Raw genomic sequence first — 26,358 nt, forward strand, 5'->3', positions numbered from 1 at the left:
TTTTACTGATGTTATTCTTGGTGTATTAATAAAACTTATTTTGTAAATAACGTATGACCAGATTACACTAATATAATCCTGCAGTGCAGGAAGAGGCCTTTCAGCCAATCATGTCCGTACTGCCTCTTTGGAAGAATTAACCAATTCGGCCCATTACCTTGTAATTATTTCCCCTTCAAGTGTTTGTCCAATTCTCTTTTGTAAATTACCATTGAATCTACTTCCACTGCTCTTCAGATACACTGCAGTTAACCAGGCATGAACGATAGAGCTGGAACATAGTCTTTACACGGTTAAAATGTTTTATTTATTGAGGCATGCATTACTGATATGTGCCTCCAGATCCAACAAACTTAGTTTGAGTCTGCTCCCCTATATAGGAACACCAATAAATCCTCAGGTAATGCCTACCAACTGAATACAATTAAAAACTCAATTAATAGTCAGTTGGTAGTATAGAATTTGAGTATTGCTGAAGAAGTGGCAGACTATCGAAACTTTCATTTTGCACTCATCAGGACGGACAAATAAATACTGGGCGAGATTCTCCTCCAGCGGGATTCTCGTTTTGCCGGCGCCCGGGAGTTTCACGATGGCGTGGGGCTGCCCCACAATGGGAAACCCCATTGACCGGCCGGCGTAATGGAGAATCCGGCCGGCGGGTCAGGCAGAACTTTTGCACGGCGGGGCGGAGAATCCAGCCCACTACATTTTTAAGAGAGCAACAATTTATACCGTATGTGAAAAGGGTGCTGATTGGTTGCGAAGTCAACTCTGATTGGTCAACAAATAATGCACAAGGCAGCACGGTGGTGCAGTGGCTTAGCCCTACTGCCTCACGCGCCGAGGTCCCAGGTTCGATTCCGGCTCTGTGTCACTGTATGTGTGGAGTTTGCACATTCTCCCTTTGTTTGCATGGGTTTCACCCCCACAACCCAAAAATGTGCAGGCTAGGTGGATTGGCCATGCTAAATTGCCCCTTAATTGAAAAAAATGAATTGCGTACTCAAAATTTATAAAAATAAATAAATAAATAAATAATGCACAAAAACAGCTGTTCTTTGGTGCATTCTCCATTGCAGTGCCTTGACCAATCACAGTTGACTTGCCTACCAATCCGCACCCCTTTCTCAAGCCCTATAAACTGTAGCTGTCTTTGAATTCTGGTATTCCTGTGTCTGACCTGATGAGTGTAAGACAAAATGCTTTGGCAGCATGTCTCTTTTTTTTCAGTCCCACCCAATTAATGTAAAATCAACATCTTCCAGGCAGGTAACTCCCGATCATAGCAACTCACTGTGTTTAAAAAAATATCTCCATATCTCCCCTCTGGTTCTTTTGCTGACCATTTTTAATTTGTGTCCCTTGGTTACTGATCCCTCTGCTAGTGGAAACAGTTTCTCCTCATTTACTCCAACAAAATCCCTCATAATTTTGAACATTTTGGTTGAATCTCCTCGCTCTGAAAACAATCCAAGCACCTCCCCATGTACTCTCTAGATGGACTATAATATGTACTGTACATCAATTTTCCTTTATAATAAGTGTACATCAGTTTATTTTGAGGTCTCTCAGAGCAGTATAAAAATCTGTACTCAGCTGTTAGTCCACTTGCAATCCTGCAGGAGTGGAGGAAGAGAATGTTTACTGACAGCTGTTGGCAACTGAATGATGCCTCCTCATTCTGAGTCCCGCCCAGCTTTCATACAAAGAACCAAGGTAAGGTTATCAATCTTAATAATATTTTAAAAACTGCCCAATTTATATTCTGCATCGTAAGAAAATGGACAGTGTTTCAAACACATATTACATTCTCTGGGTTCAACGCATGAAACATCACTCACATTAGTGTCATAATTCGTAACTAAAATGCAAGCCCCCCCATTGGTGCAGCGATTTCCACTTTGCGTCAATATTAAATTTAGGTAGTACAAATTGGGTGGCACCAAAATTAACACCAGCACAAGTCACAGTGAGATTTCCTCTTCAAAGAAACTCTGACTGCTTTGCTTCAGTGTTATACTGAATTTGGATAGGGGCTTAATTTACACTAGAGCCGGAGTGCTGATGTGATACAAATCAGTTCAGTCCATCAGTAAGATAGCAATGTACATGCATCTGGAATTAACAGAGTAAAGCTACCCTAAAAATTCCAGAACTAATGGGACAAAACTTTGAAGAACGGTTGACCCTGGGATTTTTCTTTTGTAAGGATAAGGCCGTGGTATGGTTTGAGAGAAGGCTTTACAATTATGTAGGATTTGCAGAATATCAATGGAGATAGCTTTTTCTGCCATTTGGATGGAAGGGGGACATTATTTCAATTTAAGAGAAATTGAAAAAAACTAAATTTCAGCAATTATTTTCATAGATGGGTTATGAACATGTGAAACATGTGGCCAGCAAAGGTGAAACAAGAAACAATGACAGGGTTTTAAAAAAAAACAAGAAGGAACTGATTCCTCACAGCAAATAGGGTTCAGGTTTATTAGTTTTATAAATAATTCTGCGGCAAAATAAGTGTTGGGTATCAATGATTCACTTCCATTTGGAATGTGTTGTAAATCGAATGAAAAGTTTTGGAACAATCACGGTGAACAAAACACATTATAATTATTATCAAATTACTCAATAACAAGGTTTTCTGACCATGAAAGAGGGGATCTGGTGCTTTACAATGTGAACATGCATTTAAAATTGTGAGACTTAATGGTACCTTAACAGCACACAAGAGTAGAAACTTTGGACAAGCCTGTACTACATCAAACAGAAATGCTTCCAAATTAAAAACTGCATTGAAAAGAAACATTCTGTAGAGCTCCGGAGAAAATGTAAGGAAGTGGCACAAGGTGAATTGCTCTTTCGGAGGCTTCGCAATGACACGAATGGCTTCCTGCGCTGTCACCATTCTCCGATGCCATTCTTTGCAAAACGCAATGCAATTATTTTGAAACTTTTCAAATTACTTTCAGTTATGTATTGTGTGCCACAACAAAAATCAAATAAGAATTTGCAGTGATCTGCTGAAATATCTTTTCAGCTTGGAGTTTTTTTGCTTCAATCCATTGTGATGGGTACATTCTTATCAGATCTTGATCGTGTGCTTCCTGCAGGCTGAACGGTCGCAAGAAAAGGAGGATCGTTTGTGGATGAGTTCCAATCCTAGAAGGCACAATTATGGTAAGTGAGGACACTTAAAGCTGTGTAACTGATGCATCCTTTTCTTGAAGCTGTTGATGGAGTCAGATATCAGGAGAGTGTCAGGGTGTGCAAAGTAAGCTTGGCGACTGAAAAACAGAGAGCGAAAGAGAGCCATTAAGACTTACAGTTTGGATAGTTTTATTGCTTTATTTCAGCACAAATTCTGACCAGAGCAGGCAAGACATCGCACTGATTCTCCAGTGTAAAAAGTGGCTAGTTTTCATTCTGAGTTATTTTTCATCGTCCCTTTTAAACCTGCACTCTGCCACACAACATCACTAAAACAGATTACCTAGCTAACATGCATTTAAATAGCAAGTTCAGTACAGTAGAATTACCAAGGGAAAATTACCCAAAGATTGGTCATAGTGATAGCTTTAAAGGAGTGTTGTAAATGTGCAGAGACAGGTAGCAAGGCAGAAAGGTTTAGGATGGGATTTCCAGAGCTTAGGGCCAAAAGCAGCTGTGGGTGCAAGTGAGGGTACGGGCAATGAAAGTCTGGATGAGCATCTAAGTTTACTGAGGATGGAAAATGTAACACTGGTCAGGGGAGGCCTGGAACAGTCACGTTTAGGTAACAGGGGCTCAGATGAGGTTTCATAAGCAGATGAGCTGAAGTGGGGCACTGGTGAAATAGGTGATTTTGGTGGTAGTGCGTAAATGTGGAGGAAATCTCATCTTGGGCTAAATGACAGGATCAAGGCTGTAAATGGTATTGTTCAGCCTCAGGCATTTTCCAGAAAAAGGTATGGAGCTGGCTGCTATGTAATGGAGTTTGTGGGAGAGACTGAAGATATTAGTTTCAGATTCACCACTATTTAGTTGTTTGGCTTTTTCCCTGCTGGATGTTGGACAAGTGCTCTGACAATTTAGAGACAGTGGGCTGGATTCTCCGCTGTCGGGATTCTCTGTTGTGCCAGCAGCCCGGGGGTTTCCCGATGGCGTGGGCTGCCCACAATGGGGAAACCCCATTGGCCGGCTGGTGAGACGGAGAATCCCGCAGGGACAGAGAATCCCGCCGATTGTTGGGAGAAACAGTGGTCAGGTAGAGTTGGGGATTGGCAACTCACATAAGAACCTGACATTGTGATTTCAGATATTGTTGTCGAGGGACCGCATCTGGATAATAAATAAAAAGGGGGGTGAAGTATAGATCCTTTAGCCCTACATATGTAACAGTGTGAGATTGGGAGAAACAACTAACCGTACAAGCCTCCCTGAACAGGCGCCGGAATGTGGCGACTAGGGACTTTTCACAGTAACTTCATTTGAAGCCTACTTGTGACAATAAGCGATTTTCATTCATTTTCATTTCAACTACTGTGGATGATTCTCTGACAATGATTAGATGGATAAGAACAGAGGGCCATTTTGACAATGGCAGAGGGTTTTTGAAGAAATGACCTTGTTAATCATGTCCAAAACTGTTGGCAGGTTGTGAAGCATGAGGAAATCAATAGACAGTGCTATTTGTCGGATCTTGTTGAGCACAATTTGGCAGTTGTATTTTCCACATTGTAACGTTGCCTACATTTTCAAAGGGTACTTCAATGACTTTGGAATTTCCTGACATAAAAACAGGTCTTTTTTTCAAGCCTTTAATTCTAGGTCCTTATCCTAGTGCATGGTTGCATCACCCAGTGAAGGTTCTGCTGACTCATTGGCTACCTCCTCCTGAGTGGGAGGGGCAGATTCTGTCTTCACCACCCAGGAATTAATCTGTCAGAACAATTTGCCTTCCCCTTATTAAATCTACTGAGCTGTCCAATTCAATCAATTGGATGACAAAGCAGCACCTTCTATAATGGGTGGGTGGTCTATTCTGCCAGTGGATGCGATTGTATTTGTGCTGATGTTTGCGTGAGTAAGATGGCATGTTGGCAGTTAGTGAGGAGGTGGGAGCAATTCCAACAGGTAATTCCCTAGCGGTAGTGTCTGACTTGATTAATGTCATGGCCAAGACCCTTCCTGCAAGGTACCTTTATCATATTGAAAGATTAGAAGAGTTTGATGAGCTGTGGGCAGTCACACTGGTATTCATTTTGATGAACTCATCTGAGATTTTAAACCAGCCTTCTCTTCCCACCTTGTCATTCATGTCTGCCTTAGGACTACCTCTCTGTCTATCCAGGGTTTATAGTGCCATCTGTTCACGTGTCCTTGGGGTTTTTAATGCCTATCTTCATCTCCAATTATACTGTTTGATTCTGGTTTTGGCTCTCTTACTTTGCAGGAGAAGAGAGAGAAAACAAAGTTTCATTTCAAGTTCTTTTCACAACTTCCTGGCTCCTCAAAGTGCTGTAAAGCCAGCGAGGCACTTTTTGAAGTGTAGTCCCTATTGTAAAGTAAGATGAAAACAATAAGGGAATGTCAAAGATATATGTTATCTCTCTCATACAAATCCACATGTCCCATGATGGTGAGATGACATGCATTGTGCCTTAAATGTCCTTGAAAATATTTTATGACCTATCAGTGTGAAACCATGACTACATCTCCAGCATTGATCTGCCTTATAACACCAGGAAATCTGGCACCTGGTGAGAAAGGGGGTTACAACATTGTGATTATGAAAGCTTTACTTCAATATATGCTATTGCGATCCCCATAGAAACTGCTAACTTTTAAAAATAGATTCATTTCCCACTGATCTAAGGACAAGAATTCACATTTTAAGACTCTTACTGTAAAAAGCAAATTAAAATCAAATTAAACATTACTTAATAGGCAACTAATACACCATACTAAAGAAAATATACTTTCGCATTTCCTAACGAACGCCGCAGAAATAAGCTTTATGGCTGTTTTTCACTTTATGCCAAGCTTCCAGCAGCTATGTAACCTGAAAGATTAAGTTCCAAGTTCCTCCCAGATTTCTAAATGGCTCCCTTAACCCTACCATACCAGGTTGAATCTTACAGCATCCTTCGAGTATCCAAACTGACTTCCACCCACAAGGCCTATTTTGGCTACTCCCTATGTTCCTTAAATCTCAAAAATGTCCCACTTCAGAGAAACAGTTCTCACCAGCATCCTGCTGGTTGCTAACATAAAATAGTAATTTCCTCTTATTTTCACAGCAACAACTGTATCTGCCTCTCTCTCTCTTGCTGTCTTTCTGTGTTTCACAAAGCAGCTGTCCCAGATGTGAAATGCATCATTTGATTTTCAATAGGTTCTGGTTACAGATCACATGGGTCTTTCTCTGGGCAGCATTAGTATGACAATCATTGTCCTCTCCAGAAAATTCTATTTCACCTGAAATTGAGGCAGAATGTTTAAACATAACTGTTGTATAAAGTTCAACATTTGTAACAATGACTAACCTACTAAGACAAGGAGTCATTATTACTTATGGTTCTGAAGATATCAAAGCTAACCATTGAATTAATCATCTTTTGATGAACTTCAAACTAGTTGTAATAACGGTAAAAATTAGAGATCATGATCAAGGGTACGCATTAGGTTGTTTAGCAAAGGAAGCTCAAAGTTGATTGAAATGAGGTGGCATTACACAAATCACTTGTCATCACTCCCTGTTGGTTCTCCTCAGGGGAGTAACAGTTCAGTAAAAATAACAAAAAAGTACAAAGGATATTGCCCAGTGGCAGTTTCTGCACTTGGCTACTGTCCTCTGATGTTCCACACTAATCACTTTCAGCAGATGTTGTAGCTTGTTGTAGTATCCTCAAGCAACGAGTGTCTCGGTTACTGAGGGCAGAAAAAGGAAAGATCCCTGCAAAATAATGATGGTCCAACCTTGTGACCAACAATACAGATCACAGGATGGATCCAGATGAAGAATACAATTTAATCTATTTGATCTTGTACTTTCAGAAAACAAAACCTACCGTCCTCCGATTGTAATATCCAGCCATAGAATCAGTCCAATGCCTTGGCTGTCAACCACCCTCTCAGCCAAAACATTTGAAAAGCTGACCACTCTTTGTTTAAGTCAATAATTACATTACTCCAATTCATGGCTCCAATATACAAGAGGTTTTTTAATGCATCATTAATGTTTAAGATCATCAGAAAGAGAAGCGCAAGACACAAATTCATAGATGACATTGCTGAGGTCTGTCCCAGTTAAATCAGCAAATGTGCTGGGAGTTTACCCAGAAACATAGGCCAGAATCCTACCATACTTGACCAGAAATGTCCAGAAATTGGATAGGACCAGCCAGGTGAGGTAAGAGAGACTTCCCTTGACCAAGTGTGTGGGATCAAGGAGCCCTAACAAAACTGGGGTCAATGTGAGCTCGGGGGAAAAACTCCATTGGTTGGACTCATACCTAGCACAAAGGAAGATGTTTGTGGTTGTTGGAGGTCATTCATCTCAGTTCCACTAACTCTATAAAGCCCAACTCGGGAGTGTGATGGAATAATCTCTACTTCCCTGGATTAGTGCAGATCCAACAACAATCATGAAGCTTGACACCATCCAGGAAAACACAATCCACTTGATTGTCATCCCATCTTTAAACATTCACTCCCTCCACAACCGGCGCACAGTGGCATCATCATGATGCACTGCAGGAACTCACCTAGACAGCACCTTCCAAACCCACGACCACTACAAACAAGAAGTCCAAGGGCAGCAGACACATGGGAAAAACACCACCTGGCAGTTCCCCCCCCCCCCCCGCCCGCCAAGCCATTCACCATCCTGACTTGGAAATATATCACCGTTCCTTCACTGTCACTGGGCCTAAATCCTGGAAGTCCCTCCTTAACAGCACTGTGGGTGTATCACATGGAATACAGTGGCTCAGGATGGCAGCTCACCACCACCTTATCAAGGGTAATTAGAGATGGCCAATAAATGCTGGCCTTGCCAACGACACCCACATCCAATTCATGAATAGAAAAAAATCACAGCATCAGAAATGGCTAGGTCATTTGTGGAATTCGTTTTTCTGACCGCAATGATGATTTTGCAGCTCTGTCCTACTGATCAAAATCAGCATCCTATTCTGCACATGTCTCCATAATGGCCACTCTCCGAAGATTCAGTGGAGAACAAATCCCCTTCGTTACTGCCTGCCACATAGCCAATTTATGCTCCAACAAGTGTTAACTGCCTGCTGCGGGATTCCGCCCTCACTCAGGACGGGGTTGACTGTGAACTATCACTACCCTGAAAATTGAGGCTGGATGGAAAATGGCCCTTAAGTGGTCATTACATGGTCACTTAAGGGCCTCAACTGGGGCCATGACAGCTGGGCTGGCCAAGGCCTCGCCCATCTGAGAAACCTTGTGGTCAGCCACCACTGGTGCTGGAATGTAAAATTCGGGCCATGGAGTTAACAGCTGATGATCAAATGCACAATACTGTTCATGAAGAACAAGCAATTGCACCTCAGGCCTTAGAGAGCCCAAATGAATGCTGTTAATCACCCCTGTTACTTTTGGAAATCCAGCAAATAGTGAAATTTGGCAGCCCTGCCATGTTGCTGTTACTGCCCATTGTGAAAGCAAGTATAGGATTAACCCTCCAGACCTATCAATGACCTGCTCGATGCACAGATGGGGATCAGGTTAACTGATACTGTGGATTTCCACAGTGCTAGCAAGGAATTGGAAACATGCACAATTACATCAGTTACCCTCCTGAGTGATACCCTCCCTATATTGAAGATTGGCTGCAAGCTGTGTTGAAGAAAATGGAGCACCTTTGTAACGGCTTTCCAGTAAAACCAGGGAGCAGTGATCCTCCATCATCAGTGGGTATCTGCTTCTGAAACTGGAGATACGGTGGGTGGCGCAGTAGCAGGCGCAGTCTGCATACCTTAGATACCATCTTCCATCCTTACCACCCTTTCCCTGCTCCTTCTTATCGCTTCACCCTTAGTTAATGAAGTGACACAGCAGCACTGAAAGGAATCTCCAGAGAATTATGGAAACCAGGAACAGAAGAAGGCCATTTACCCCATCGAGCTTGTTCCACCATTCAATATGATCATGGCTGAATCTCGATCTCAATGGCATATTCCTGTTTTTTTCCCATACCCCTCGATTCCATTAAAACTTGAAAAATTATCTATCTCTTGAATACATTCAGTGACTTGGCCTCCATGGCCTTCTGTGGTGGAGAATTCCACAGTTTCACCATCCTTTGAGTGAAGAAATTTCTCCTTATTTCAGTCCTAAATGGCCTACCCTTTGTCCTGAGACTGTGTCGCCTGGTTCTACACCCCTCACCAGGGAAAACATCCTCCCTGCATCTAGTCTGTCCAGACCTGTTAGAATTTTATACGCTTCAATCAGATCACCTCTCATCCCCCTAAACTCTAGTGAATGCGGGTCCAGTTGAACCAGTCACTCCTCTTAGAACATTCCCACCAACCCTAGTAGCAGACTAGTGAACCTCCACTGCACTCCCTCAATGGCAATCATGGGCGGAATTCTCCGACCCCCAATCGCCCGGGGCCGGCGTCAATCCTGCCCCCGCCGTGTCCCGAATTCCCCGCCCCCCGAAATACGGCGGGGGCGGGAATTGCGCCATGCCGGTCGGCGGGCTTTCCCGCCGGCGTGGTTTAAACCACCTCTGGTACCGGCGGTATTGGTGGTGCGGGCGGGCTCCGGGGTCCGGGGGGGGGGGGGTGCGCGGGGCGATCTGTGTTAAGTAATGGGTTAAGAGACATTGTAATTAGTTGTCTCATTTATGTTAAGTGTTCACTGATTGTCTCATTTATGTTAAGTGTTCAATGATTGACACTGATATGTAAAGGGGCTTCAGGTGGACTCTGGAGCTTGTGATGATCTGTAGAGTTCTGTGCAGAGTGAGTTTGAACCATTAAAGGTGTGTTGGTGGAAAAGGAGCTGAACTCTTGCCTCTTCATACCACAGCATCTAATACATTTTACAATCTGACCACCTGGGGGTGCCCCCACGGTGGCCTGGCCCGTGATCGGGGCCCACCGATCGGCGGGCGGGCCTGAGCCGTGGGGGCACTCTTTTTCTTCCGCCCCACCATGGCCTTCACCATGGCAGGAGCGGAAGAGACCCCTCCCCTGCGCATGCACCGGTATGACTTCAGCAACCCCTGACGCACCGGCGCATGCGCGGACTTCCGCCGGCCAGCAAAGGCCTTTCGGCCCCGGCTGGCGGGGCGCCAAAGGCCGTTCGCCCCGGCCGGCGGAGTGGGAGCCACTCTAGCGCGGGCCTAGCCCCTGCAGGTGCGAAGAATTCCGCACCTTTGGGGAGGCCCGCCGCCGGAGTGGTTCACGCCACTCCGTCCTGCCGGAACCCCCGCCCCGCCGGGAGAATCCCGGCCCATATCCTTTCTCAGGTACTGAGACCGAAACTGCACGCAATACTAGTGCACGCAAACTATCTGTCAACAAAACCTAATACCACAGGTATGGTTGGCTTTGGATTCCCAGCAAATGAGAAGCTGTCTGAGTTTTAACAATCATTTTGGATGGGCACATCAAACATGATAAAGAAAAGAACAAAAGTACTTGCATAATTACCGGTGCCGGGGAATTCGGCACGCTGGCCCCCCTGGCGATTCTCCGACCCGGCGGGGGGTCAGACAATCCAGCCCTCGGTTCTGAAAGAGACATTGCACACAACTATAATAATCCACATATATAACAATCTCCCCTGCCAGTATTCCTGTAGGTGCTGAGTTCCAAGTCATTATCACCCACTGGATTTAAAAAAATCTTCCTTTCGTCCATCCTGTGGCCGGGATTCACCCCTACCCGGCGGGGCGTGGGGTCCAGGCGGGATGTTGGGGCGGGAACCATTCCGGCGTCGGGCCACCCCAAAGGTGCGGATTTCTCCGCACCATTAGGGGCCAAGTCCTCACCTTGAGGGGCTAGGCCCGCGCCGGAGTGGTTGCCGTCCCGCCGGCTGGCGTGGAAGGCCTTTGGCGCCACGGCAGCCGGGGCCGAAGGGACTCCGCCGGCTGCTGACGTCATCCCCGCGCATGCGCGGGGGAGGGGTCACTCTTTTTTCCCTCCGCGTCGACCATAGCCTCCGCGATGGCCTCCGCGGAGGGAAAAAAGAGTGCCCCCACGGCACAGGCCCGATTGGTGGGCCCCGATCGCAGGCCAGTCCACCGTGGGGAACCCCCCCAGGGCCAGATCGGCCCGTGCCCCCCTCACCCGTGCCCCCCTCACCCCCCCCCCCCCCCCCCAGGAGCCTGTCCGTGCCGTCAGTCCCACCGGTAAGGGAGGTGGTTTTATTCACGCTGGCAGGACAGACGTTACAGCAGCGGATCTTCGGCCCATCGCTGGCCGGAGAATCGCCGGGGGGGGGGGGCCCGCCGACCGGCGCGGCGCAATTCCCGCCTCGCCGACTGTTCAGCGTTTGGAGACTTCGGGAGATGGCGGGGGCGGGATTCACGCCGGTCCCCGGTGATTCTCCGACCCGGCGGGGGGTCGGAGAATCCAGCCCTGTATCTCTTACCAAAACCTTAAATCAGCAAACAATTTTTCTTTGTCTCCCATTCTCTCAAAAGTTGGGCCCCAGCAGAGTGATGAGGCCTGCTCCATAATCATCTCCTTATTAAAGCCTTCAGTGCTGCAACTGAGAACCTAGGAGACTAGTCACAGCCACCTCAGCATCCTGAATTGATGCGTGAGGGCGCCATGCGTCTCAGGGGTACTACATCTGGACTTGGAACTGGGTCCTTCAGAGGTCATTTTCGAGTTTGTCGGACCGGCCCAAGCTGCCGGTGGCTGCAGGGACAGATGTTTTATCCTTTGCCTCGCTGATTGCCCAGAAGCGGGTCCTGGTGGGGTGAAGGTCAGCTTCTCCACCATATGCGTCGCCGTGGCAGGGGGACCTACTTGAACTTTTGACACTTGATGAAAAATGAAAATCGCTTATTGTCACGAGTAGGCTTCAATGAAGTTACTGTGAAAAGCCCCTAGTCGCCACATTCCGGCGCCTGTCCGGGGAGGCTGGTACGGGAGGCTGATAGGTGAAGTATGAGCTGAGGGGGACGAAGGAGGAGTTCCACAATTCATGGAGAGTGTTTACTGTTTCACTGTTTTGTTGTTAACTTTTACCTGGAACGCACAAATGGATATATCGGACTGTATATTGAGAGGGCTGATGTTTTTTGGGGATTGTTATTGTGTTTGTTTTTCTTTTGTTGTTTGTTTGATGAAAATGATGCAAATGTGGCTAGAACTGCTGCCTCACAGTGCCAGGGACTTGTATTCAATTCCGAACTTGGGTGACTGTGTGGAGTTTGCACGTTCTCCCCGTTTTCCTTGGGGTGCTTGGTTTCCTTCCACAGTCCAAAGATGTGCAGGATAGGTGGATTGGCCATGGTAAATTGCCCCTTAGTGTCAAAAAAGGTTAGGTGGGTTTACGGGATTATGGGGATAAGGCGGGGGAGTGGGCTTATCAGGGTGCTCTTTGGCAGGTCGGTGCAGGCTTGATGGGCCAAATGGCCTCCGTCTGCACTGTAGGGATTCTATGATTCTTACCTTAGCCAGTCATAATCTTGTTTACCTCTATTAGATCTCCTGACAGATAGTTTACAACAATGAGGATTGCTTTCAGTGCAGCCGTATCACTTGATTAACTGGAGGGCAATAAGGAGGGGGAAAGGAAGAGTTGCAGGGATAGGAGATGGTATCAAAGTATGTACTCTTGCTCCAGCTTCTCCATCCTAATCTTATAGCTAACTTCCCTCATGGAACCGGTCTGGTAAATCTCCTCCACACCGTCTCAATGACCCTCACATCCTTCATAAAAGATGTGGTGACTGTATGCAATTACCCAGTTTTGACTTAGCCAGAGCTTTGTAAAGGTTCAGCATAATTTTGCTGCTTTTGTATTCATATCCTTTATTTACAAAGCCAAAAGTCCCATATGGGTTGCTAACCACTCTCCAATATGTAATGCCACCTTCAAAGACCCATGCACATGAACCTTCAGGTCCATCGGCCCCACACTATGTAGAATTGTGCTTTTAAGTATATAATGTCGAAATGCAGAAGGATATGCCAGGAGCAGAACCTGGCTTGCCCAAGAATGAGGTTACGACCTGGTGAAGCAATAACTCAGGACTACTTGCATGCCAAGCAGCATATGATAGAGTTATGTGATCTCACAACCAACAGATCATATTTAAGCTCTGCAGTCCTGCTACATCCAGTCGTGAATGGTGGGGGACAATTAACCAACTAAATGAAGGAGGAGGCTCCACAAACCTCCTCATCCTCAATGATGGCGCTGCCCAGCATATCAGTGTAAAAGAAAAGGCTGAAGCATTTGCAACAATCTTCAGCTAAGAGTGCTGAGTGGTTGATTCACTTCGGCCTCCTCCTAAGGTTCCTATCACAGATGCCAGTCTTCAGCCAATTCGAATCACTCCACATGATAGTAAGAAGAGACTGAAGGTAGTTGACACTACAAAGGTTTGCGGCCCTAACAACATTCCGGCAATGGTACTGAAGACTTGAACTACGTACGCCACTAGTGAAGTTGTTCCAGTGCAGCTACTTGGCAATGTGGAAAATTTCCTAGGTTTGTCTCAGACAAAAAGTACAAAAAGGACAACTCCAACCAAACCATTTACCACCCATCTGTCTACTCTCCATCATAAGAAAAGTGATAGAAGGTTCATCGACATATGTAAAGAGAGTTGGAAAGTAGGCTTAGGCTGGATAGCTATTTTCCAGCCAGCACAAACACGATGGGCCAAATGGCTTCATTCTTCACTATGCATTTCTGTTTCTACGATCCTCCCTGTGCCGTGGGATCCTTTACACCCAAGTGAGAGGACAATTGGGGTCTCATTTTAACCTCTTATCACAAAGCCAACACAACGCATGTAGCTAAAAATTTCTACTTTACTTTTTAAATTGTCAATAATGACCAGGGGCGGGATTCTCCGACCCCCCGCCAGGTCGGAGAATCACCGGGGGCCAGCGTCAATCCCGGCACCGGAGATTCGGCAGGGACGGGAATCGTTCCGCGCCGGTCGGCGTGCCCCCCCCGGCGATTCTCCGGCCCGCGATGGGCCGAAGTCCCGCCGCTGTCAACCCTCTCCCGCCGGCGTGGATCAAACCACCTACCTTACCTGCGGGACCAGGCGGCGTAGGTGGGTTCCGGGGTCCTGGGGGGGGGGGGGGGGGGGAGGCGGGGCAATCTGGCCCCGGGGGGTGCCCCCATGGTGGCCTGGCCCGCGATCGGGGTCCACCGATCAGCGGGCGGACCTGTGCCGTGGGGGCACTCTTTTCCTTCTGCCTTCGCCATGGTCTTCACCATGCCGGAGGCGGAAGTGACCCCCTCCCCTGCGCATGTGCGGGGATGACATCAGCAGCCTCTGACGCTCCGGCATGTGCGCGGACTTCCGCCGGCCGGCAATGTCCCTTCGGCCCCGGCTGTCGTGGCGCCAAAGGCCTTCCACGCCAGCCGGTGGAGCGCCATCCACTCCGGGGCGGGCCTAACCCCTCAATGCTTGGCCCTTAAAGGAGCGGAAACATCCGCACCTTTGGGGCGGCCCGCGCTGGAGTACATCTCGCCGGGACCCCCCGCCCCGCCGGGTAGGGGAGAATCCCAGCCCAGGTCTGTAAACCATAGTATCTTACAGCAGAGACAGTGCGGTTAAGCTTTCTGACCACCGAAACACCCTACGTATGTTTGTGATCCATGCTGACTGGTTAGGAATGAGGCCGGAAGCAAACTTTGGAACCTCGGACATTACTGAGTATTTCCGCTGGTGTAATGCTACACTCACAATAAGCAGGCTTAGGCTCCTCGAGAGAGCATAGCTGGCGGGCTAAAATCTATAATTAGAAACAATTTGCCCTTTGCCTTTATTTCAAAGATAATTCTTTGTCTTTGCCTGACATCTGAAATCACTGTGTCCCAAAGGGCACCAGCTGATGAGATCTTCTCTGATTCATTGTTGGTGAACTAATGAACTAACACAAGCCATTAAATTCAATACACCAAGGGCAAACTGGTATGAAGCAGCAACGGACAAGAATATTTCAACCAAGCATTAGATAATCCAGCTTTTAAACAGGGCAAACTATTTTAACTTAAAAACTACATTTTACTCCTTCATTTCGATTCAGAAAAAAAGATGATTATGATTAATGTAAATATTACACACAATCGGCGTTGGTAGCTTTTCCTGATCCACCATGGTGGGCATTAACGAACAATTCTCGCTAAAGTAAAACCAATTTTGGGCTCCCACTGAATTCTACCCCCACCACCTGCCATTGAACCAGCTGGTGGGGGCATGAAATAATTGTGCACGCTGACTTAGGCTAGATAGAAAGGATTGGTCTGTGAGAGATGGACAATGGCGAGGATTGTCATGCTATGAAAGCGATAGTTTGGCACATCTCCTGACTGACCAAGATCGATGAAAGGAAGAATTTGCCACTGACTGCTGTGTCAATACTGACTGAGCCACAGATGCCAAGACAATACATGATGTAGACGTGGCAGGCTTCCGAAGAATTCAGGGTCGTGGGCGTTCATAAATAATCAAATGATGGTCCTACTGAGAACAATGTGAACATAATTCACAGCTTTGGGTGCATGCTGTTGATTAACAGGTCATTGTATCCTGATTGCCGCTGGCATTTTGGGACTCAGTAGCAAGATGGAGCCTCTGCATTGTTCATCTATGAGAGCTGGCGTCTGGAGAGACAGCGCTGTCCAGATGTTGCTCCCTCTTGAGATGCTGAGCAGCACCTCCTTGACATACCGGCAGTCCTGGCAGTGGCCACCACTCCTGTTTGGCACTGTTGGTGTGCAGAGCTGCCAGCAGTGCCACATAATTGGCAGCTCTATGAGGCCTCCTGGAGATGGGGGAGAAGGATCGTTGCCTGAAAAATCAAAGCGGGCCAAGGCCGAGGGCACGGGCTCACCCATGAAATTTGCGGTGGTGTGCACAGAGCCAGCCTTTATCATAAAAGCGAGCAAATGGGAAGTGTGAGACTGTTGGATGATGTATTCACAGTTCACTTATTCATGTATGCTCTGCCTAATGGCAGGTCCCTGGCACATTGTTGATGCTTCATCCTGAACCATTTGTTCAGTTGTTTTTAGTCAGTGTTGGTTGTACTCACAGCAAACACTGTCAAATGAGGTGTTCACAGACAGCCTCCTCACTTCCTCCTCTGGCTGTCACTGAATCCACGGGGATAAGTGCTGTGCCCTGATAATGGGCAGGTTGTGCAGGACACAGGAAACCACCACAAATCAGAACACGTGCTCTTCAAGTACCTCAGGGTTCTTCCAGAGCAGTGCTGCCCAACAGAATTTCACTGCTTATCAAACCTGCGACAATTTGGTCACCATATTTTCCACATGATCATATATGAAACATTAATAAAACAGATGCACAATTTTTGTGAAAATATATTTGAGGCTTAAAACCGAGAGCAATCAAGACCATGGTACTCACTGTCAGAACCAGGACACCGGCTTTCAAAAGGGTTTTACAATACGACAAAGCAAGCCTGCCTTATATACTCTCAAAGAGAGGTGACAATCTGGTAACTGAGGTGTTCTGTTTCTGACCGTGTTGTAGTTTATGTTTTTTTAAAAGCAAATTTCTTCATGAATAAACTATATTTATTTTATCAGGATCAAAGGCTTCGAAGACTTAGGAGGGAAAGGAATTGACAAATCGCTACAAATTGCCTTACTATACTGTTCTTTTAAAAAAATTTAGAGTACCCAATTCATTTTTTCCAATTAAGGGGTAATTTAGCGTGTCCAATCTATCTACCTTGCACATCTTTGTGTTGTGGGGGCGAAACCCACACAAACACGCGGAGGATGTGCAAACTCCACACAGACAGTGACCCAGAGCCGGGATCGAACCTGGGATCTCAACGCCATGAGACTGCAGTGCTAACCACTTTGCCACCGTGCTGTCCCTTACTATTCTGTTCTTGCCTTGCTTATACTTTGTCACCTGCGATTTCCAAACACATAACCAAGACCTTTAGTAGACCTTTGGTTCATGGCTGGGTTCTGTAATCTCATCATTTGCACTAATAGCCCTCCATTCCTTTCAATCATTTGTTCCAACAGGTCTATTAAGATGAAGACTGAATACATGTTGATTAACAAAGGAATCAGCCAAATGGGGGGTGGTGGGGGGAGATCAAGCAGGAAATTGGAGTTAAGACCACAATCGGATTAGCCATAACCTTATTGAATGAAGGAGCTGGCTCGAGGGGCCGAGTGGCGTACTCTTGCTCCTATTTATTATGTTCCTATGTTGTTTCACCCCAGTCTGTCAGATTGTAAATTTCATCCCTCATTAACACATGTAGTGCTGTCCATTGCTCATGCATCTCAATCTTTTGCGAAAATCGCAAATGCACAGCTAAACAAAACCAAGTTCTTCAGTTATTATCCCCTCTGTCACTTGATTCTCCAAGATAATTGTGAGCAATTGGACTGTTGTTCTTCGGAAAGCTGGTGCTGCTTTAAGAGTGGCATCCAGGGAGAACATGGACAGGGAAGTTAACAAATGGCAGACTGGTTTTCTTGTTTCATTGAGCAACTCGCACTTCAGCTTCCAGCTCACGAAAAAACCCCAACAACTGAATGATATTCTGATAAACATAGTCATGGTCTGACAGCATGGGTTTCCTCCGGGTGCTCCGGTTTCCTCCCACAGTCCAAAGACATGCAGGTTAGGTGGATTGGCCATGCTAACTTGCTCTTAGTATCTAAAAAGGTTAGGAGTTATTGGGTTATGGGGATAGGGTGGAAGTGAGGGCTTAAGTGGATCGGTACAGACTCGATGGGCTGAATAGCCACCTTCTGCACTGTATGTTCTATGTATCTATGTATGTATCATATGTGACTCCTGTCTAACAGCAATGTGATTGATTGTCGATTGCTCGATTAGGAACACGGACTCACTCTCACTCCCCCCCCTCCCCTGCGCACACACACATACTCGCTCTCCCACTCATACTCATAACCACCGCTGTACCTTTAACACATCTTAGCATTATGTAGCTCTAAAAATGAACATCATCAATTGGCCACCTGTCTGTGAGCGATTCACAACTTGTGTCCAACTGGACAATAGATCCAGAGTGGATGAGACAGTGGAAACTTTGCTTTAGCGCTCCAGTTGTTAACTTGATGTTGTTTATCATGGCAGAATGGTTGTCATTGAGGCACTCTCAATTACGACACGAGAGCGAGGTCAGTAATCAAAGGCTTTAATATACAGTGAACAGGACTGCATTCGAGAGAAGTGTGCTCGCAACATGGAGCCTTATCCTATATACTGTTTCCTGGGGGCGTAGCCAGAGGCGGAGTCCCCCAGGGTTCCAAGCCTCTTAAAGGGGCAAGGTATTAAAGGTAAATACCGATCATCACAGTCATTCTGCTGGTTATGTTGTGGAGCAGAGTCATGAGTCAGGAAAAGCACTTGAATAGCGCTTATTACCCAGCAGCCACCCTGTAGTTTGATGTGGCGGCTGCAAGTTTGGTGCAATGATGAGCAGGCTTCAGCTGAGCATGTTTAAGAGAGGTAGAGAGCAAGAGTAGCAATGTCCAAAATGGCAACACTGGCATCAAATCCATGTTACACACTGTCTTATATCAGGGGCTGCCTAGTCTGTATACTTCGGGCATATATTCCCATTGTCCGTGGAACTGTCCTCACCAGAATGCTGTGCTAGAAATGAGCATGAGTGGCATGGGTACGGTTTTGGTGCCCATTTTGCAGAAACCAAAGGTGCTTTGGAGCATAATTTTGTGGCCTTAGTCATCAACCCACAGATTCTCTAATTTTCCATGGAATATCTCTGCTGACATCAGCATCATTCAGAGAAACTGAGCCATGTCTGAAACAGCAGATTTCAATGGAGGTGGGCGGAGGACATGGGAAGTAAGATTGCAATGTACCACAACTTCCTCGGGGTGGCAATTCACATTGAATTGTCTCTGAAGCCCAGCCTGAAGTGCAGGAGAGACAAATTGAAGGAGGACGCACTCCTATTTTACAACACGAGCTGCCACAAACCAGATAAGTTTAACGGTCCGATTGAACTTGACAGGATAGGGAGAAGGTGAGTGCCGAAGGTAAGTGGATCAGATTTTGGGGGTTACCTCCAGACTCGATTATTTCAAAGTATTCGTGGTCAACCTCCCATCTTCCATATGTAAAATTGATCTCAATATGAAACTCTGCTTTTAGCGGCCACGCTGCGTCACAGCGAGCTGCTATTCAGGCGCAGTATGGCCATTAAATCACACTCAAGATCTTGTTGATATCTCCATCAGGAGCGGGAGTTATCCCATCTAAAACTACTGTCCATTGCACCATTAAAGGGATAAACTGCTGTTATTATTTTAAGCATTTAACAGACAATTTTGGTTACAGTTACAAGTTAAAATTTAAAACACTGAAATGTTCTGTTCAGTATTAAGTTTGGTGAATGAATGAAGGCCGTGACGAGCACATTCTGAATAGAGCGAGCTTTATGGAAAATGAAGGGAAAAACACCCTTCAACTGATTTATCGAATAATCACTTGTTATCGTAGAAAACACTTTAACCTCTTCGAGCAGCTGCCGGCACTATTAAAAAAGTTCTCACTTCATATCTTCATTAAAAACAGAAATGGAACAAAGGGCGGCGGTATAATAATGAAAGTGGAATATTAAACCGCGGACGCAATACATACAGGTGGGGAAAGGAGCAAGTAAGTGGAAGCTTGGAAATCTGCAGAGGAAAGTGATACAGCATATTCCCTTTTTCTTCTCTGTCATAAATGTTTAATTCTGTTTCCAAAAGTGCTTAAAAATGCATGGGTTCATAATGTGGCATGTCTAAAAGGTACATATCATGTGCATTTTTACTTGGATAGTTCACTATTTCTCAATTTTACCAGCCAGCAGCAAATTGAATATAAACACAAACAGGCTGCAGTACTGGAATGGGCCCTTTGCTCAATGAAATGATTGAGTCAAAAACAAACAAAATCTAGGCAGGTCAGAAACCATCAATATATTTAGTTGGAATTCAGAGCACAGACTTGTGGAACAGGAGTGCATATCAGGAATTCGGACTCCCAAGCTATTTCATCCTAATCATGACTGGCTGGTGTTATGTGCAGGTTTGGTGCAAAACATTACAATCAAGTGATTTCCAGCAGTGATGAGGAGGGACATTCAGGTTGCATGTCCAGTTGCTTCATTCCTGACTGAGGCAAAGGGAGTTTTCGACCTGGATTTCAGGAAGTGATTTGGCACTACCCCAAGTCACAGCCCGAGTCACAAGTTTGAATGTACAGGATGGTAGCTAAACATTAAACTGGGTTGATAATATAAGACTGTTGGATAATATAAGAACATAAGAACTAGGAGCAGAGGTAGGCCATCTGGCCCCTCGAACCTGCTCTGCCATTCAATTAGATCATGGCTGATCTTTTGTGGACTCAGCTCCACTTTCCCGCCCGAACACCACAACCCTTTATTCCTTTATTCTTCAAAAAACTATCTATCTTTATCTTGAAAACATGTAATGAAGGAGCCTCAGCTGCTTCAATGGGCAGGGAATTCCATAGGTTCACAACCCTTTGGGTGAAGGAGTTCCTCCTAAGCTCAGTCCTAAAACTACTTCCCCTTATTTTAAGGCTATGCCCCCTAGTTCTGCATTCACATAATTTAATATATTTCGATAAGATCCTTCTAAATTACGAGTACAGTCCCAGGCTACTCAACATCTCCTCGTAATCCAACCCCCTCAACTCTGGGATTAACCTAGTGAATCTTCTCTGCACACCTTCCAGTGCCAGGACATCCTTTCTCAGGTAAGGAGACCAAAACTAAACACAATACTCCAGGTGTGGCCTCACTAACACTTTATACAGTTGTAGCATAACCTCCTTAGCCTCAAACTCCATCCCTCTAGCTATGAAGGACAAAACTCCAATCACCTTCTTAATCACCTGTTGCACCTGTAAACCAACTTTTTGCGACTCATTGGTTAGGCCACCCAGGTCTCTCTGCACAGCGGCATGCTTTAACATTTTATAATTCAAATAATAATCCCTTTTGCTGTTCTGCCTATCAAAATGGGTAACCTCACATTTGTCAACATTGTATTCCATCTGCCAGACCCTAGTCCATTCACTTAAACTATCCAAATCCCTCTGCTGACTTCCAATATCCTCTGCACTTTTTGCTTTACCACTCAGGCCCAACACTGATCCCTGAGGGACACCACTAGCTACTGATTGCCAACCAGAGAAACACCCATTAATCCCCACTCTTTGTTTTCTATTACTTAACCAATCCTCTATCCATGCTACTACTTCACCCTTAACGCCATGCATCATTATCTTATGCAGCAACCTTTTGTGTGGCACCTTGTCAAAAGCTTTCTGGAAATCCAGATGTATCACATCCATTGGCTCCCAGTTGTCTAACGCACTGGTAACATCCTCAAATAATTCCACTAAATTAGTTAGACACGACCTGCCCTTTATGAACCCATGCTGCGTCTGCCCAATGGGACAATTTCTATCCAGATGCCTCGCTATTTCTTCCTTGATGACAGATTCCAGCATCTTCCCTACTACCGTAGTTAAGCTAACTGGCCGATAATTACCCACTTTCTGCCGACCTCCTTTTTAAAATAGTGGTGTCATGTTTGCTATTTCTAATCCACCAGAGTCTAGTGAATTTTGGTAAATTATCACAAGTGCATTTGCAATTTCCCTAGCCATTTTATTTAGTACCTTGGGATGCATTCCATCAGGGCCATGAGACTTGTCTACCTTTAGCCCTATTAGCTTGCCCATCACTACCTCCTTAGTGATAACAACCGTCTCAAGGTCCTCACCTGTCATAGCCTTATTTCTATCAGTCACTGGCATGTTATTTGTGTCTTCCGCTGTGAAGACCCAGCGAAAAAACCTGTTCAGTTCCTCAGCCATTTCCTCATCTCCCATTATTAAATCTCCCTTCTCATCCTCTAAAGGACCAATATTTACCTTAGCCACTCTTTTTTGTTTTATATATTTGTAAAAACTTTTACTGTCTGTTTTTATATTCTGAGCAAGTTTACTCTCATACTCTATCTTACTCTTCTTTATAGTTTTTTTAGTAGCTTTCTGTTGCCCCCTAAAGATTTCCCAGTCCTCTAATCTCCCAGCAATCTTTGCCACTTTGTATGCTTTTTCCTTCAATTTGATACTCTCCCTTATTTCCTTAGATATCCATGGTTGATTTTCCCTCTTTCTACCGTCCTTCCTTTTTGTTGGTATAAACTTTTGCTGTGCACTGTGAAAAATCGCTTGGAAGGTTCTCCACTGTTCCTCAACTGTTTCACCATAAAGTATTTGCTCCCAGTATACCTTAGCCAGCTATTCTCTCATTCCATTGTAATCTCCTTTCTTTAAGCACAAAACACTAGTGTTTGATTTTACCTTCTCACCCTCCATTTGTATTTTAAATTCCAGAATATTGTGATCACTCCTTCCGAGAGGATCCTTTACTGTGAGATCATTAATAAATCATGTCTTATTACACAGGACCAGATCTTGGATTGCTTGTTCCCTCGTCGGTTCCATTACATACTGTTCTAGGAAACTATCACGGATACATTCCATAAACTCCTCCTCAAGGCTGCCTTTATCCATCTGGTTAAACAATGTAGATTAAAATCCCCCATGATAACTGCTGTTACATTTCTACATGCATCTCACATGCAGACAAACTCACATTCACTAGCTGACACACACTTACTCTTTCATTGCCACACGCATGCTCACTCACTCCTCACACAAACACTCATACCCATTCACACTCTCACTCCCCACACACATACACTCACTCGCACGCATACACTTACTCCCTCTCACTCCCACTCACACACACACACACACATATTCCCTCACTCCCACACACATTCACTCACTCGCACTCCCGCACAGATTCACCCACTCTATCAGTCTCACACACACTCACTCTCACACACTCATTCTCTCACAGACACGCAGCCATTCACAGCCTCACACCCACACACACACACACACTCCCAGCGTACTCACACAATCCCACTCACTCCGACACACACGCACACAGTCACTCTCACTCCCGCACACTCACTCATCATCTCACTTCAACAAACACACACTCATTCACTGCACCTTCCTTCCACCCACCCACTCCCACTCCTGGGTCTGCCGCAAATGCTCTCTCTCGGGTCCACCACAACATCATTCTCCCTGCGTCCGCCGCACCTTCTCCCTCCCCGGGCCCAGTGCTTCTCTGTTCTCCTGGGACCAGGTGCAACCTCATTCTGCTCAGGCCCAGTAGCCTTCAGCACACTCACTGCCACCAGTGCCTCCATTCAGTGACTGTTTCTCTCCTCAGACAGGAGAAAGGAATGGCCTATGATTGGAGGAGCAGTTCCTTGAAAATCTTGAATTTCACCTCCCAGCTTTTGTACAGTGGCTCCGGGAGCCACAGACATCGGCTTCATGGACCACAATGCGGCCCATGGGTGGTCAGTGGGAGAAGCCTGAAGTAACACTTTGTGATTTGAACAAACTACTTCAAAACCAGGAAAGATTTCAAAGAAAGCGCGACTGAGAATGAAATGCTCAGCACCAGTACCTTCAGACAGAAATGAAAGGCTCCATAAATAGGGCAGCTTCTTTTCAGTATTCTGTAATTTTACATTGCAAACATTCTCCCAAGTGCAGTGTGGCAAGGCCACACATAACAAAGGACGATTTTCTTCAGGCTGCACAGGTGAATTCCACTTCAAAAATCTGAGACTTGTACATTATAAAATTAATCCAAACTGGATATTCAAACTAAAACATCAGACGACAATATGGGGTAATTGATCTTAAAATGGGAAAAATCACTAAATTTCAGCATTCAGAATGAAAAAGTGAGATTGTGGAATTCAATCTCAAATCATGGCTAAAAATCCCATCAATCTATGTATTAAAAATAGATTTTGATATGAAAGTGACCATGTTGTTGGTAATGTCACGTGTATTGCAGGGTTGACAGCTCTACTTATCCTCAACGCTATAAGACTTTGAGGGTTACCACAGATGCATCCTGCCCACTAAAGTATCAGAGACTGCATAGGTGCACCACACTCATTATTTTTCTTTTGCTCTTTTCCCATCCTCTTTCCTTACCTCTCTTTTCTTTTTTTCTATTTCTATCTCCATTGCCTACCTGGTCGCAGCTAATTTTAACACCAGAAAACTTTCTTTTGCTTTTTCTGCCTGAGCAGCAGATTAAATTGGAGCTGGCACATCAGGACAGAGCACTCTCAGTTTGCCCTTTGGCATGGCTGGGGCCTTTGGGTACCGCTAAGGATACTGGGTAAACCACATTAGCTCCAAAACATTCTCTTATTTCCCGATGACACAAGGAGAAATAAAACTAGAATTTAGGATTCAGCAATGGGGAGATGAACCCCTCCAATCATCAAGCAGGAGGACATGAGTGCTAATTGTCATGATGTGCAAAACATGCAACCAATGAACACTCAGAATAGAACACAATAAATGGGCAGTCAGGACACTCAGAGGTGGCATCACCACAAGGGGGCATGACATAAACACTATAAAAGGGATGAGGTACTCACAGCCTGCCTCATTCCACAGACAGACATCTAGAGAGTTAGACAGGGTTGATCAGCAGCATCGCACCCCAGCACATGGCTTAGAGCAAGCTGGTACAGTTAGACTGAGTTACTACAGTTAGATTAGCAGAGAGTCAAACTCATTTGAGAACTTTGTTAATAGTTCAATAAACACATTGAACTTATTTCAGTCTGGAGCATCCTTTAGTTAAGACTGCATCAAGTAGCAGCCAGTGTTATCCGAAGCAGCATAACACAACATTAATGACACCAAAGAGACTCCTCCAGAATGTATAAAATGCGTCAGGCAGAGTACAGGAGCTGGAAGAGTCCAAATAGCTCAACTGTTGTTAAAGAATGCTTCGAATGATTTTCATATTTACTGATACAATAATCTATTAATTAAGAAACAGGAAAATATTTTAGAAACAGAGCTGAGAGCAGTCTGTTCATCAGGTGGGTGGCGGGGGTCCAATTGTGAGTGGGTGCATATAAGATCTCAGGAGGCATGAGAAGTTAAACTGAACAATATGGGTGTGATTCAGTGGCCATGTTATGCGAGAGCGAGAGCACGACGAGGCCAGAGAATAACAGGAGTAACCAAAAACGAGAACCACGCCGGGCACCAAACTGTTTGCAATGCAACCTGCCCGCTCCCGTGAGCAAAATCGCGATCCCGCCGTAGCGTGGCAAGAAACCAATAATCACCACTTAAGCCCTATTTCCATACAATTAACGGGAGCCACCCCATATCCATGCCCTCCCGTGATCCAGCAGCAACCCCAGCAAGTGGTCATGCGGGCACCAATTAGAAATCGTTTTGAAAAACCTGGCGGAAGGGCTGCTGCGGGGATCCAAGGAGGTGAGTAGCCATCTTCGCTCACAGGCAATGAGCCCGGGGGCACTGGGCATGTTGCCCCTGTGCTCAGAGGGGGGAAAGGGGATTCAACCACCGGGTACAACCCTAATTGGGGTGGGCTGTCATGGGGGCTAGGGTATCGCGGCTGTATCGGGGCTGGGGAGGTAGGGGGGGAACCGTGTGCCGGTCCTCCATGCCAACCCCTGGATCATGTGTACCCATTCCGAGGGTAACCCTAGTTCCTACTTGTTTGCCCCATCGACCACCCACTGACTGCAGAGGCCTCTGGCAATGCGGCTGAAGGCTAAACTATGGGAATTTGAAATTGCGGTTAAGTCAGCACTTCACACATCCGAAGTGCATCCCGTGCCATGCAGCATGTGGGGCTCATTGTTTAGCATCCCATTCACAATTTTATACATTGTCAATGTCCTTGAACTCTGCGGGAGGCAGCACCAGAGATGTAGCAGCCAACCTTCGATCACCAAGCGGATGGGCCCAGCCCCGGGCATATGTGCATGGGCAGGATGTGTTGGGTGGAGGAGGGGGGGGGGGGGGAGGGGGGCATGAGAGGGGTGCAGGACCCCATGGCTAGAGGGAAGGAGCATGGGATTTGTGGTCAGCCCATATTGTGGAACAAAGAGCCAGAGGCGGCATACAGATTGCGGTGACAGTTTTTAAATTTGTCTTGTATAAGTGTACAC

At 45.8% G+C, this 26,358-nt stretch overlaps 1 protein-coding gene across 1 annotated transcript in view; it reads right to left on the reverse strand.

The window, feature by feature from the left end:
- Positions 1-950: 950 nt before the first annotated feature.
- Positions 951-26,358, reverse strand: part of LOC119973327 (potassium voltage-gated channel subfamily A member 1-like) — a 284,640-nt gene continuing 259,232 nt past the window's right edge. Inside the window, exon 9 of the mRNA XM_038811203.1 lies at positions 951-3,287. The gene's annotated coding sequence lies outside the window, so the exon portion shown is untranslated. The remainder of the gene's footprint in view (positions 3,288-26,358) is intronic.

Source organism: Scyliorhinus canicula, chromosome 11 (genome assembly GCF_902713615.1).
Source record: "Scyliorhinus canicula chromosome 11, sScyCan1.1, whole genome shotgun sequence".
Lineage (NCBI taxonomy): Eukaryota > Metazoa > Chordata > Chondrichthyes > Carcharhiniformes > Scyliorhinidae > Scyliorhinus > Scyliorhinus canicula.